We start from the raw sequence: 9392 nt of genomic DNA on the forward strand, positions 1-9392 counted from the left end.
ATGATCTCTTAGTGAGCTATAGCACATTGATTCATATTCATATAGATAACACCCAATTTTTATAAAACTTCCCAGGTGCCAGGCACTGTATTTACATGCATTACTCATTCAAGCATCACAACTCCATGAGTGCTAGACTATCACTGCCCCCAGTTTATGGACTGAGAAAACTGGAGCATCAAACTTTGCTAACACACCCAAAGCTGCAGGTGAGGAACAGAGCCTGGATCCCACCCCAAGATATTCAACTCCAGATTGCAGGAATTTTCCTAAACATCAAGCCATGAGGCCACTGAAGGTACGGAGGACTGGCACCCAATTCTTTCCTCAAAATGGTGGTGCTGTGGTGGACGGAGAAGCGTATGAGGAGGCAGATACCTGAAAGAGGGAGGGGAAAGAAAGCAGGGAGGGGCCTGGAGCCAAAGAGGAACCGGGACCTGCTCTTCTGTTCCCCAAGATCTGGCCCCATGGGGGATGGTACAGAGAGGGATGGGAGTGAGAAGAGGAGGAAGGAACTGGAAAGAGAGTAAGTGAGCAGACGGGCCCTCAAGGCGAGGAAGGCGGGCAGGCGGGCTGAGACCAGTGGTGAGATGGATACAGTATATCCCAGAAGCAGGGTGGGAGGAGGAGCTGGGGAACCAGTGTTCCCCCTCCATTGGCCCCTGGATCGCTGATTCAGGGCCCAGCCAGGCAGTCGCAGACTTTGGCCATAAAGCATGGAAGCACTCAGTCCATCATGGTAGCCTTCTTATTAACCACGTTTTTCCAAAGGCATAAGAAACACCAGTGACCTTTCAACAGGGCTCCCCAGGTCTTGGGGAAGAGAGGACCAGGGGAGCAGAGATGGAGACTGAACACTAATCCTTCTGCCAGCAGGGCTCGGGCCATGCCCCGCAGTGCCAGTTTCCTGGCCCTGAAGCAGGCTGCAGGCTGCCAGGCCAGGCAAAGCCGGCGCCAAGGAAAGGAGGAAGGCTGCCCCCAAGGCCCTTGGGATACCTTGTCGCCAGGCCAGCATCCCTTGGAAAACACTGCAGAGAAAACAGCAAAAATGAGACAGAGGATTTCCTTCCTCCTCTGGCATGTCAGAAATTCCCTCAGCATCTTTCCAGGAACCATGGGTCTGTCTGTATAACAATCCTAGACGCCTGTCAAAGTTTTTCAGCCACCCCACAAACAGGAAAGGGGAAGGAAGCAAGATGGAAAGGAAGCATCAGGGTCTGTCGCTGTGGCTGGGTCTTGTCACAGGGGATAGAGCAGAGGAAACCCAGATATTTCCTAGTTGATGGGGGTGGAAGCTGAGCGCCCCAGCCTAGAACTGGGGGCCAGGGGACAACAGCAGATCTTTAGAGAAAGGAGTTAGTAGGAAAGAAGATAGAGCAGCAGAACAGATCGGGGCGCGGGCTGGAGGGAAAAGGACGGGTGGGAAAGGAGAGATGGGGAAGAAGGAGAGCAAGGAGGAGGTGGGGATGGAGGGGGAAGAGGAGGGGGATGACAGGGGAGGAGTGGGAGGAGAGTTGGAATCTGCGTTGACTAGCCTGTCTTCAGTTCTCTTGTCTCATCGTCAATATGCTCTCCGTCAGCAAGTTCTTGCCACTGACACTTCTCTTCATCGGCCCCACCGCCCACCCCTCCAGATCCTCCCTGCCTCTTACCTGGACCTTAGCTCCGTTAGTCTCTGTACTTCTCCCATCTCCACCATGTGTCTGCACTTCTTTCTTTTCTCCACTCTAGGATTAACCTTCCTAAACGAACGTTTTCAAGACTTTTTTATCCTGCTACATCAATTTTTTCATAACCCCCCTTTCAATTCCCACCACCCAATTTGGTGTCATGGAAAGAGCATGGGCTTTCTGTAGACTAGACCTCAGGGTTTGTCCGTCTCAGCACTGTTGACTTTTGGGGCCAGACATTTCTTTACTGTGGAGGGGCTGTCTTGTGCATTTCTGCATGTTTAGCAGCATTCCCATTATCCAGTGGCACATTCTCACCCTCCCTCCCCCAACCTGCGACAACCAAAAGTTTCTTCAGGCTTGCCAAGCGTCTCCCGGGGAGCAGGGAGAGGGGGACAAAATTGCCTCCAGTTAAGACCCAGTGACCTAGATTCAAAGCCTGACTCTGTCACCTACTAACTGGCTTCCCTTGGTGATGTGATGTTTGGAGAAGCATATGAAGAGACATAACTTATCTGAACCTTTAGTTTCCTTGATATTAACACAGGGTTTATAATATTTACCTTACAGAGCCACTGTGAGAATTAAATAATAATGCTAACACATAACACGTACCTAAACCTGAGACCTAGTGCACGGTAAGCACTCAGCAAATATTTGTTTCTTTTCCCCATCTCCATCCTCTCATCCAAGAGACTTTAGTAGTTACCACTGTATACAGTACAAACTAGAGTCTCCTCTGCCATTCTGCCCCGTCCTGTGTTAGTTAGCTATCCATTTGTCTGTTACTTTAAGAGACAAAATAATGGATTAAACAACATAGGCATTTCTCTCTCAAATAACAGCCCAAGTAAGAGCAGTCCAGGCCTGATACAGTGGCCACGTGTCATCAGCATCCAGGCTCTGTCTATCCTGTTACTCCTGCCACTCTCAGCACGAGGCTTCCACCTTGTGGTTTTAGATGGCTGTTCCAACTCCCACCACCACGTGTCTGCACATCCAGCCAGGGATAAGGAAAGAAGGGTGAAAGGGGAGGATACACTTCTTTCCTTATTTTAGACAATTATACAATTGGGAGGTTGGCCACATCACTTCTGCTCACATTCTACTGGCCAGAACCTAGACATGGTGACACTTAAAGGCAAAGGAAGTGTCTGGCCAGGCAGCCATGTGCTCGGCTAAACCTTCGATCAGCGTGGATGAAAGAACAGATCTTAGGAGGACCTATAGCCATGCTAGTCTCTGTCTAGAGCCCCATCCTCCACAATTCTAGTGGAAGAGCTGCCCCTGCAGCCAGCCTGAACTACTCACTATCTCCCTCCCACTTCCTCCTCTCCACCCCTTTGTGAGCTCCATCCTCCCACAGGGGCTTCCCTTCCCCTTTTCCTGCCAACCTCAGTCCTGCACGCACTTCAAGGCTGAGCTCAATCCCACCTCCTCCTTGAAACCACCCCAGATTTCCCCACCCAGAGCAAGTGCTGGCTTCTCTAAACTCCAGCAGGTTTGAGTCACAACCTGATTACCCACACCTGAGTCATACTGGCTGGAAGGGCCAGTTACCAGTCCATGTGCTTCTTCTCTTCCTCAGAGAGTCGTAAGTTCTTTGAGAGCCCTAGTCCATGCTGTTTGCTTTTTCTAATCCCTATGTAAAGCACCACATTAATTTTCTAGGGCTGCCATAACCAAGGACGACAGACTGGATGCCTTCAACAACAGAAATTGATTTTCTTATAGTTCTGGAGGTTAGATATTGGACAGGAAGGCATAGGCATGGTTGGTTTCTTCTGGAGGCCTCGGCCATCTTCTCACCCTCACATGGTCTTCTCTCTGTGCCTGTCTGTGTCTTAATCTCCTCTTCTTGTAAGGACATCAGTCCTATTGAATTAGAGCCCACCCATATGACCTCATTCCACCTGAATTACCTCTTAAAAAGCCCTATCTCCAAACACAGTCCTATTCTCAGGTACTAGGGGTTAGGGCCCTAACATAGCTTTGGGGAGGGACACAATTCAGCCATAACGACTATACCATAGATGCTCAGGAAATATTTCTTATCTATCTGATTGAAAGACACGGGTGGAGAAAGAACAACCATACTGTTAACTATCTCCTGTGCCCAGGACCTCTCAGTGATGGTCAACATACTTAATTCTCCACTTACCTCCTCTTAGAACTCAATATTCTCTTTGACTTCCATGATCCCACTCTCCCCTAGTTCTCCTTCCTCATCTCCTTTGTGAGTTCCTCTACGTCTATTACCCTCTGTTCATTGGTGTTTTTTCCTCCTAACGCTAAGCTCTGTCCATGGTGATCGCATGAACTCCACCACTGCAATCATCCTTTGCATCCTGAAGTTCCTCAGATCCATAGCTTCCACCAAGATCTCTTCTGAACAACTCATTCAAAGCACCAAGTTCTATTTGGCCATCCTACTGGTGCCATCACCTCGAATGCCCCAAACTGGATTATTTATCAATCCCTCTATCTTCTTCACCATGATATACTATCTTCCCCAACACACACACACACACACACACATGTCCTTCCTTCTCCAAAGATCCTTATCTTGGTGAACTGTATCACCATCTCCCCAGGACTAAACTCTCCCTCCCTCTTACATCCAATCCACAAATCCCACCAAGTTTTACCTTTTTTTTTTTATTATTTGTTTATTTCTCAGGGAGGGAGGTAACTGGGTTTGTTTAATTAATTAGAGGTACTGGGGATTGAACCCAGCACTTCGTGCATGCTAAGCATGCACTCTACCACTGAGCTATACCCTCCCCCCTAAGTTTTACCTTCTTAATACTTCTTATTTCATCTACTTTGGGCCACTGTCATCTCCCACTTAAATTACAAAAACAACCTTCTTTCCAATCTCTCTGCCTTTAATCCACTCTCTCCTCTTCAACCAAAGCAATTTTCTAAAACATAAATATAATGTATCACTCCCCTGATTAAGAACTGTTAGGGACTTAACACTGGCCTTAGACAAAATCCCAAATTCCTTAGTCTGGCAAAAGGAATCTTCATGCTCTGGGCGCTTCTCTATTCAGCTTCATCACTCAACCATCCCCCTCGATACTCTTATGTTACATGACTTTATCGCATTACATTATCATATTACATTACTTACAGTTTCCCAAAGAGCACTTCACTCTCCTTCTGCCTCCAGCTTTTATGCATATTTTTCACGCTGCCTGGACTCCTTTTCTTTCTCTCCTTCTCTGGCTAATTCTTATTCATATTTCAGGTCTCCGTTCAGACCTTACTTCCTCCAAGAAGCTTGCTCATCACTTGAGAAGCAACTCCTCTGCATCCCCTTTCCAGGAACCAGCCTCCTCCAACCTTCACACACATTAACACCCTTCCTGGCAGATTTCATTTCCTAACCCTGGGATCCTCTTGTCCTTTGTTCATGTCTTTACTAAAGCATTTATCACACTGTAAATTACTTTGGCACTTCTGTTTCCCCTTCTCATACGCAAGCTCCTTGAGGACAGAGGCTGTGTCTGATTTCTGTGCAGGGAGTCTTTGTGCTTCCAAATCCCCACTCTGCTCTTCTCTGCCCTGCTGGGAGCCCCAAGAGGCTGACTCATCCCAACTCCATCAACAGGGATCAGCCAACAGAAGGAAGTGAGGGAGGTCAAGGTTTTCATTGCACCAGCTAGATGAGTCCTTCAACCAAAGGTCACAGACAGCTCCTGCCAGGGGGCCCTCTCCACGTGGCTCCCTCCTTCTGGGAATTTTCTCTCCTTTTATGCCTTCAGCCTAGGGTTGATAATATCTTCCTGATGGTACTAGCTCCAGGGTACTACACCATCCTTTGTTTTCCTACACTCTGTCCACTTTTGAAGTCTCTTTAATTAGCTCTCCTCAAATTACCAGTTGCCAAACTGAAGTTTGCCAGGGCCTGACTAATTTCCTCTTTGAATCCCTAAATATTGAATGAATGAATGAATGAGTGGATGAAGTGAGGAAAGCATCCCAAGCCACTGGCTAGCTCAGCTTTATCAACCTCCATCTCACCTCCATTTCACAAGGAGGGGAAAGAAATCCCAGTTTAGAACCTGGAACTAAAGGAGACATTTTAGGGTTGGCAGAGACAGGGATCCTGGGGCTTCTTTTGGCAGGAGGTGTGGTGGGAAACCGGAAAGGAGCTGTTGGGTGGATGCAGTCTTGCGCGAGCAGTCTACAAGCTCTTCTGTGGGGCCTGCAGGGGGCTGGGCATATCCTGCCGTCAGCCCCCCGAGGGAAGGCCATGTCCCGCAGTGACTCTGTCCCAGGCAGTGACTGTGGGTGGGACAGGCTTCCAAACCTTCCTTTTCTTTCCCTTGGTCTCACCCACAGAGAAGTGCTTAGAAAATCACTGGATATGTCACTTCCTCCTTCCTCCCACTCAAACCCAGGAGCCAGAAATTCAAGCTCAAGAGGTGTGAGGGGGAAAGGCCAGCAGTTGTCAAAACAGGACAGACCGTATTATTGAAGAGAATGGGATGAAGGCCACGCCCGCCTGTGGGCAGGATCCTCCATGAAGAGTCACACACCACACATCCTGTGGTGTCCTCCCACGCTCCTGGGGGCTGTTAGAGCTCGGAGAGACCTCATCAAACCTGTAGAATCCGGGGACTTGGGAGGGGACGTGATTGCCCAAGGTCACACAGGAAGTTAGTGGCAAAGGAGGGGCCAGAACCAAGGTCTCCCAATGAACAAACCTACCATCTCATGGCTACATACACTCTGCTGCCTCCCAAGGACAGGGGAGGCTTCCGAGATGCCAGGTCCCGGTGGGAGGGACAGGCTCCCAACAGAAGTGGGGCAGGCAGGCCACAAGGGTCACACGCTGGGTGACTCGTGATCGGAGAAGGAGATTAGCACCGGCTGAGCCACAGCCACATACCTGTGCAGGACGTCGTCATGGTGAAGGGTGCTGGTGCTGAGTCCAAACAAATACGGACTTGAATTGTGCGTGACCCTGGAGAGGTGACTCAGCTTCTCTAAGCCTCAGGTTCTTCTTCTGTAAGATGAAGATAAAAAGAATACCCCATAGGATTTGGGGGAGGAGCAAACTAAACAATCCACATTGGGCACTTGAATTCTCACTCCATCCTTTAAGAGAGGGTGGACAGAGGCTCATATAACCAGTTATATTGGTTAAGTTCTTACCGAGAGCCAGACACTGTTCTAGACCCCGGGGATCTAGCAGTGAGCAATGCTGATGAAAATCCCTGCCCTGGTGGAGCTCACACTGTAGTGGGGGAAGACAGACAATAAACAAGAAATGTAAGTGAATTGTAGGATGTGATGGGGGTGATGAGTCCTATGGAGAAACAAAGCAAGGAAGGAGATGGAGCCAAGGTGTGGGGGTGGGGGTTGCAGTTTGAGAGAGCGCCCATGAAAGTCCACCACCTGATCACACTGAACAAAGGCTTGAAGAAGGCAGGAGTGTGGGCATGTGGATCTCTGAGGGAAGAGCATTTCAGAGAAAGGGAAGCACAAGTGCAAAGGCCCTGAGGCAGGCACAAAGATCAGAGGGACAACTTGGAGGCTGATGCTCTGAAACAGAGGAGTGCAGGGAGAAGAAGTAGGAGATGAACCTATAAAATGTTGGAAATGATGATGCTGAGAGCTGGGGTTTGAACCCAGAACTGATTCCCAAACCCAGACTCACACTTCTCACTCCCCTACTCCGCTCAGTCCCATCACAGGCTCCCTTGAGGATTAGCTGGTGTGATTGGGGGCTGTTGGTTCTGTTCTTTGTGTGGTTCAAAGTCAGATACCAGGAAGAGGGTGAAGAAATCCATTTCCATGTAAGAATAACGTCTCTGTCTTCAGAACCAAAAATGAGAATATCCATTTTGGTACTTACATGAACTCACCAAGAGGCTACGACAGAATACATGAAATCAGGCCATCCAAGACCTCCAGGACATGGTCACTTTTAACGAGTGCAAATGCTTTTCAATCCCCAAAAGCCTTAGTTGTTTCTCCTTTATCCACCTGCAACAAGGAGCACCCACAAAACTCCTCCCCTGGCTGGGCCCCAGAAGGGGAAACTGGGACTCTTTCAAATCCTCTCTCTGCTGCACTAGCAGCAAGGTCCCAGTAGGTAGCATGCAGGAGGGGTGGCCTGGAGGTCCAGAGGCCCGGTCCTGACTTCTGGTCACTCTCAGGACCCTCTGTGTGCCTTCCTTTTCATCCCCCTGGAAGAGGACCTCTATCTGTCCCCACCCTCCGCACATCTGAGGGTATTGCTAGGAAGGATCAAAGAGGATCTCTTGAAAGGCCTGGCTCCCACTCCAGGTAATTGCCAGGTAAACACACAGTGTCTTTGTGATGTAATGGGCCTGTGCCGGCAGAGCTGAACGGAGGAAATTGCTCACTTTGGGGAGGGGCAGGCACTCTTCCAGGCCATTACGGTCCACTAAGTAAGTCGCCTTTGCCAAGGTGAAATGGTTCCCTTGTGACTTGAAAAGTGAACTATCTCCTACCATTTCACAAAGCATTTCAGAACCTGGGCTATGAACTTCCTCTTCTCTCTCCATGAAGCATCCGTGGCAGGGCTGCCATACTTCTGGCAGAAAGGCTTGAGAGGATAACAGCGTTTCAAGAGTGTGGGAATTCACACTGGAGAAGGTTGGGACAGGCGCAGGGTTTGGGGAAGAAGAGACAGCTAAGAACTACAGGAGGGGTGTCAGGGCTGCGCCAGACAGGACCCTGGGCCCAGGTTTTCAGTCCTGGGCATTTCCCGAGACCACCCATCAGCTGAGCCACCTTGAGGAAGTCCTTGCACGACCTTGGCCCTCAGAGTTCTCATATACAAAATGAGAAGACCATTGCCAAGTTCGCATTCAGCTCGAAAACTCTGTGATGTTAAGCAGCAGAAGAAATTGCACGGGGGCATTTTTAATGGCTGGGATGGCTCATGATTGGGCTAAAATGATCCATCTTTGTGTCTGATCCAGAAACCCCTTCATTATTTGCCACAGGACAGACTGAGACCTAGATGGGGTCTTCATCCAGGCGCTTAAACAGAACACACGAGGTGGGGCTGGTCATTTTTACGTGGAGCTTGGAGGCCCAGGGGAAAAGCATACAAGCATGCCATACAAGGAGGGGAGGGACACACACACACTCAGCCCCTGCGTTTTAGTATCAGAAGATTATAAGCAGCATCAACAACTTGGCATTCCCGCTGGTGCCAACCAAGCCCTCTCGCTTAATTACATACCTAAAGCACGGCAATTTGAAATCCTGGCAACCATGTTCCATGCAATTAAAAACAAACTAACAAACAGGCCTTCGTTGCCCCCTAGTATTTTGTCAGAATTTGGTTCTGCTATTCCCCCACTACCCTGGTAACACTTAAGGCTTTTCACACAAACAGCCTCAGCGCCCTGTTCCCCTAATGCCTGTCCGTCACTCTCCGACTTCAGACAAGAGGCCCACAGGCAGGTGCCGTTCAAACAACAGCCTTGCTGACTCCCAGCCTGAGCTCCCAGGTCACCGTGCTTCCATTTTTCCCGATTAAGGAACACAAGATTCCTGGACTGAGTTGGGGATGCTGACTGCATCATCACTGGCTTTGAGAGTTGAAAGTGAGACTTGGGCATCCAGCCTCAATGAGCCTCCATGCATTAATCAGCTCTGCTTTTCCTGACTTTCCAGGCTTAGGAGTGGAAATCAGTGCCTAAGAGACGCTCACCATTAGCCAGAATCACA

General features: G+C 49.3%; 1 long non-coding RNA gene across 1 annotated transcript; it reads right to left on the minus strand.

Moving 5' to 3' along the window:
- Window positions 1–730: 730 nt before the first annotated feature.
- On the minus strand, window positions 731–7930 carry LOC140696964 (uncharacterized). Its single transcript, XR_012073726.1, has 4 exons — window positions 7540–7930; window positions 6571–6687; window positions 1653–1742; window positions 731–1028 (listed from the first exon to the last, which is right to left on the minus strand). It is a non-coding gene; the product is annotated as an uncharacterized lncRNA (long non-coding RNA).
- Window positions 7931–9392: the final 1462 nt, after the last annotated feature.

Source organism: Vicugna pacos, chromosome 6, assembly GCF_048564905.1.
Source record: "Vicugna pacos chromosome 6, VicPac4, whole genome shotgun sequence".
Lineage (NCBI taxonomy): Eukaryota > Metazoa > Chordata > Mammalia > Artiodactyla > Camelidae > Vicugna > Vicugna pacos.